The sequence below is a fragment of the Papaver somniferum genome, chromosome 6, assembly GCF_003573695.1.
Source record: "Papaver somniferum cultivar HN1 chromosome 6, ASM357369v1, whole genome shotgun sequence".
NCBI classification, from domain to species: Eukaryota; Viridiplantae; Streptophyta; class Magnoliopsida; order Ranunculales; family Papaveraceae; genus Papaver; species Papaver somniferum.
Genome location: NC_039363.1, coordinates 26,311,289 through 26,317,167, shown reverse-complemented (window position 1 = coordinate 26,317,167; position 5,879 = coordinate 26,311,289). Strand labels below are relative to the sequence as shown.

Below are 5,879 nucleotides of genomic sequence, written 5' to 3'. Positions count from 1 at the left end.
AACTCGAAATTTTGCCAGTATATTTTGATTTTTGGAATGTCGAAAATATATTATCATAATTTAAACTTGGTAACAAAATAATGTTGCACGGGTCAAACAGGTTCATGGTCTTGCAAGTCAATAATTATAATACTCTTTACTAAGACAAAGAGGAAACGAAGGAAGTCAATAGTTATGATACTTTATCAAAAAAGAAAGAAAAGAAAGAGGAAACAAACCAGAAAAGAAAGAAAAGAAAGAGGAAACAAAAGAAGTTTTATATACTAGATGGTGACCGTTCCTTACGTAGAAAAAGATAACATTTTTAAGGCTAGGACAAAAGAGGATGTCGAAGAATGAAATTTAAGAAAAAATCCCTTTTTATTTTATTGTCTCCGTTGGAGTTTATAATTTTTTGGTTCATTTTATTTTCTTGCACACCAACTTAGATATTAGTTTACTAATCTTTTATTTGTGGAAAAAAGATCATGCTTACGGCTTACTTATTTGTTATCCTTTTTTCATAATATTATTTATAACAAGCATCCAATATTTCACAAGCAAGATTTAGACCCGTGCATCACAAGGATGAAAAATTAGTCAAATCAAATCAATCAATCAAACAAGATGATAATTGAAACTCAAAACTTGATTCTCATTCATTCTCACCCACTAAAAGCTGAGGTGGCAAATTCTGGTGACAGTATTAGGAAATAAAGTTCTCTCATTTATTCCAAGTTCTAACCCCCAAACAATTAACCTTAATACTTTCTTACATCTCATATACACCTCCCACTTTACCCATTTCGTCTTAACCCCACTTTCTTTGAGGAAGTAACTGACGATAACACACTACAGCAACCTGTGAAATTTCAAACTGCTATTTTTGATTTTCGCATCCCTGTTTGATTTGATCTTTGTTCTCAAAATCGAGTCTTCGTAACCGCAATGGGTATGATTAGAACCCGAATAATTTGGTGTCTATTATTGTTCTCCTTGAAGAATCAATTAAGCAATCACCGTAAGTATTCATGAAAATTATCGGGCTTTGATTCTTTACTTTAGAAATTGGGTAGGTAAGGTAGGAGTCTATCAGAACAGAGGATATAGATTTCGTTGATGCATCTTTTATGGTTGGTTTACAGGTTGGATAGCTCTCCAATGACCACAATAGAGTGGTTCCTTATGAACTACTTGACCATTTTTGTGTATTCATAATTGTTATTAAGTTTGGTTTTTAATCTCTCACAGATTTCGGTTAAACAATTTCGGATTCTGCATGTGATGCTTCTGTTTTTTGAGGTAAGCCTTTGAATTGTTTTTGTGCGTTTGTGTTTACTGTAATCAAAATCAAAAGTTAAGACAGGAATTCGTCATCTATAATCAGGGAACGAATCAAATCTTGAAGGTTATTAAGTTTGTTTTTTGATCTCTCACAGATTTTGGGTTCTCAAATTTCGGATTCTACATTGATCATTCTGAATTTTCTTCACTTTTTTTAGGTAAGCCTAAGTGTTTGTTAAATTGCTTTTGTGTTTCCGCTTCAAATTAATGGTCTATCTGTTGTCCATGGTTTTGCATCAATCTTTATATTCGGTTCCATTTATATTTATCAGTAATTAGATGACTCCAGAAACGAGCTTCAAATTACACCAGAGTTCGAATTTTACCCCATTTCATGTACCACTACAACCCACACCTAATATTCAACTCAACAAACTCCCTTTCCGTAGGTTACTACATCTGTTCTCTTCTTCAATCTCTGTTGCAGATGAGAAAGTAGAGAGTCCTTCGTTTGTTGTCTCTCACAGAGAGCTCACTTTTTCTTTTCTTCTTTTTTAATACCGACTCAACATGAAGATCTTTGTGAAGACCCTGACTGTGGTTCTCAATAGTGAAACGGATAAAATTTAGGAATTGTTATTAATTTTTTAATCATTTGTTTTTGTTGTTGTTGATTTCAGTTTTATGGAGCTAATTTGTTGAACTTTCATTTGCTTTGTTAATGATAATGTTAGTGGTTTTCACTATTCCAGGAACCTTGATTAGGCTATTCCCGAACTAAATAATTTTTAAAAGCATGAGTTTATAAGTTGTTAAAGGATTCTCTTGGCTTCTTAAGTCAAAATTTCTAAGGCGGAGAAAATTAATTAAACATTACATGATTTAGCTACATAACCTTATTAACAAACATAATTATCACATGGGTAACTGATTAGCCATTAATCCAGGACTTCATCTAAGCTCATAACTTGTATCCTTTCATTTAGTTATTTCTGTCATTCTGAAGCATCAGTTAGTTTTTTGGAAGGCGTACCAGTTAGTTAATGGTAATGTTAACTAGAAGGCGTACCAGTTAGTTATTTGTAAAGTATTTCTTAGGAAGTCATTAGAGAATGTTATGAAGGACCATTTCACTGTATCAGATAATTCCCGGACTTACAGTGATCTATGAGGAGCCTGCCTCACTTATTTGAACTCGCAAAATTAGATGAAATTTTTCTTCCAGGAATTTAAAGTAATTTTTGATTTTTTTGCCTCTTTGTAGGAAGTGGAGACTTGGAATTCAAAAGCCTTACAACCACAGGTTTTTTGGAAACTTCAAAGTCTCTGTAGTGATCATGTTCTCAACGAGGTACGTACTTTACTTTGGTTTGAAAAGTAAAGTTGTTAAGAAGTCTGATACCGGACGTAGTTGTAACCCTGAAGTTATCTTCATAATCAGTGCATGTTGGTGTTTTTATCAAACCTATTGCCAAAATTCTATGCAATGAAGAATTTCTTATTCTAAGTATACCATTTCAGGTATGTCTCATACTACATATTATGAGCCTTCTTCTCCCTTTCAAATTAAATGTAACTACTATCTTCCCATTTTATGTTCTTTCCATGTGTTCCACGGAATGGCTTGAATGTAAGCAAAAAAACATCATTATTATGTACTCTTATCATTCATTGTGTATTAGCAAGGAGTAACCTAACATTTAGTTGAGTTTGTTTAATTTGTTGGAGAGGCAGCAGAAGTAGTCAAGCTTCTATCTGAAAGCCAATGGATATTGTCTTGCACTATAACTATGACGAGCTCTATAGGATCTGTAATGGATCAACTAATACCTCTATAGTTTTTACTTATCAAGTAGAGGAAAAGCATGGTGCCTTTTAATGAGTAAACCAGATTTTATTGAGGTACTGCATACTCTTATTTAATTTCTATAAATGTGATTGTATTGAAAACCAAATTGCTTTCTGAAACTCTATCTTAAAACTTGCAAATTCTTATAGATGAAGCTTTCAACAGGCTCTGTAATAAGTGTTACCCTTTTAGATGGTCTTCTCTACTGGCATTAAGAATCATAAAATAGGAAATGTTAGGGAAGTTCTTTTGAATTCCGGCTATTGTTGGGTCCTTTTTGTAATATGTATTGCTTAATACAAAGATGCAACTGACATTAGCTAAATAATTGAAGTAGGATAAAAACTTTGGTATATGTATCGTTTACCAGAGGTTCACATAAACGGGAAGTCGGGAAGTGATGGAGAAATGATGGTGCTGGAGGCGCAAAAATGAGTCAAATGATACTTCATTTCATTGTATTCTTCCTGGCTTGCACTCATATCTATGTATATGTAACCCGTTATAGGGGCGGCATGGTTTATTAGAGGGGCGGCATTTTAATAGGACAAAAAGGGTTATTACACGATCATTCAAGGTGTCTCTTATAAAAAAAATACTGGAAATGACAAATTAACCCTCGTAATTGATAACCTAGTTTAGTGATGATAATCAAGTTTAGTGTTAATGATTAATTTCACTTATATTAACTCAAAATCAAAACTAAAATCAGATTTTTAGAGTTAAAAAACAAAAAGTTTAGAGGAGAAGGTCAATCTCCATCAATTGAAGAAATTAACCAACAAAATGAACAACCAGGACCTTGAAATGACCGGGTATACTTCTAAATTAGTCTCAACTAGCTTTTTGTTGCTCAAAGTTATCTAAAGTACATAAAAAATTCAATTTTTTTACATTTTCAGAGCTAATTAAGGTTGGAATTGTGCTCGTAACCAACCGTAAATCGAAGTTACGGTTCGTAAAAGATGAACTACCAACCGTAACTGGTTAAATTTGAAGAAAACCCAATCGTAAAACCAATTACGGTTGGTAACTAAATGTTCGATACGAACCGTAATTCAGTTAAGGTTGGTAACCAAATGCTCGATACCAACCGTAACTGAGTTACGGTTCGTAAACTAAAACGGTTACCAACCGTAACTGAAGAAAATTCTCAGATATAAGAACATACGGTTGGTAATTGAACTATGACCAACTGTAACAACATCAAAATATCCAGTTACGGTTCGTAATTGAGTTAAAATCAACTGTAACTCACATAAACCCAAAAATTTCAATTTAAATTTTCATCTAAAACCCTAATTTTCGATAGAAATTAAACTTAAATCGAACAAAATAAACCAAATCGTAACTGGGTATTCAAAACATACCTCATATAAGTCATTACACTACACTTGATTAATTTTCGAATCGTCGATTAATCGAAGACGATGAAATTTTGACTTTAATGGAGGTTATGGTTAATGGGAGGAGGAGAAGAGAAGAAGAAAGAAAACAAATTTTCAATTTAGCTTTGATTTAGGTTAAAAAATGGGAGGGTAATCTAATTAATTTACACCCTTTATAGGACATCCCCTAACCAATTAGAGGGACATTACTATCACACTGCCGCCCCTCTAATAAACCATGCCGCCTCTATAACCAGTTACATGTATATATGACAATTAAATTTTTTTAAATAATAATTAGTGAAGTTTGTCGTACCTCTTTTCTTATGGGTTTCTAGGGAATAATATTGGCACCTGTCAACTTTGAGCAATATACACATTTTGTTTGGTAGAATTTCTAAGGAATGTGATTCATGGTAATTACATAAACGGAGCAGATCCGTAAACAAACTGTTTTGGCAAAAGAAAAGGACAAACCATCACAGCCGTTGCATTGCATGTATCTGAGGGTCAGTACTACGATGATGTGGCACTTCATATTAGTTCAAATTTCTTATACGGCTAAAGCCAAGCCAAGCCGTCTCTTTAGTTAAGGAAAGTTTAAGAAACCCTAACCGTATCGGTAAGGATTCTCATAACAATTTTCATAGAAAAAATCGTCAAAATACAGTGTAGGTCATCTTTATCTTTCTCCAATTCATTGTCTTCTAGTATGCAATGCAACGACTATGATGGTTTGTCTTTTTTTTTGTCAAAACAGTTTGTTTACGGATCCGCTCCCTTACATAAAAACATAATATATCTTATGATAGTGGTGCTAATTGTTGGTAACTGGTATTGCGAAAGTTTGGTGTTCAAGAATCAATATAAGTAACGAAATAAATACGCACGAGCAAATAAAATTAGTAAGTGACCGATGCGTAGCATGGGTTACTATCTAGTTGTTTTGATAGATTGAAACACAAGTGAGTCTCGTTATTTTTAGGTCTCAAGCCCTGTGGATACTAAGATCGGTGGTGTTCCCGGAATAAATATTGGCGGTATAAGAAATCCGGAGATTTCTATCTGTTTAAATATTTCCTAGTGGGACCGGAAGCTCTAATAAGTGAATTTTGTTCAGCTTTTAACCACAACAAAGGAAATACACCTGAAACCATGGTATTATTATTATTATTAATTAATTGAATAGTTATTGTTCAAACCCGGGTCTAGGCATTTTCGAGGGTTTTTTTTCCCTTCTCATACACATGAAATTGCTTATTTGGGTGCAAGACTCTTTAAGTAATGTAAGAAGTTACCAAGATTTATTAGCCAATTGCATCAATGGAGATTTACGAAGACGGGAGAAATTTGGAAGATACTATAGATAGTAACTCCCG

The 5,879-nt window shown here is 33.4% G+C and overlaps 1 long non-coding RNA gene across 2 annotated transcripts; it reads left to right on the top strand.

Moving 5' to 3' along the window:
• The first annotated feature begins 768 nt into the window (after positions 1 to 768).
• On the top strand, positions 769 to 2,966 carry LOC113285552. Of its 2 annotated transcripts, XR_003328730.1 has the most exons (5): positions 769 to 1,000; positions 1,231 to 1,281; positions 1,419 to 1,481; positions 2,528 to 2,614; positions 2,705 to 2,966. It is a non-coding gene; the product is annotated as an uncharacterized LOC113285552 (long non-coding RNA). The 2 variants fall into 2 exon arrangements; XR_003328729.1 differs by having other exon boundaries at positions 2,528 to 2,966.
• Positions 2,967 to 5,879: the final 2,913 nt, after the last annotated feature.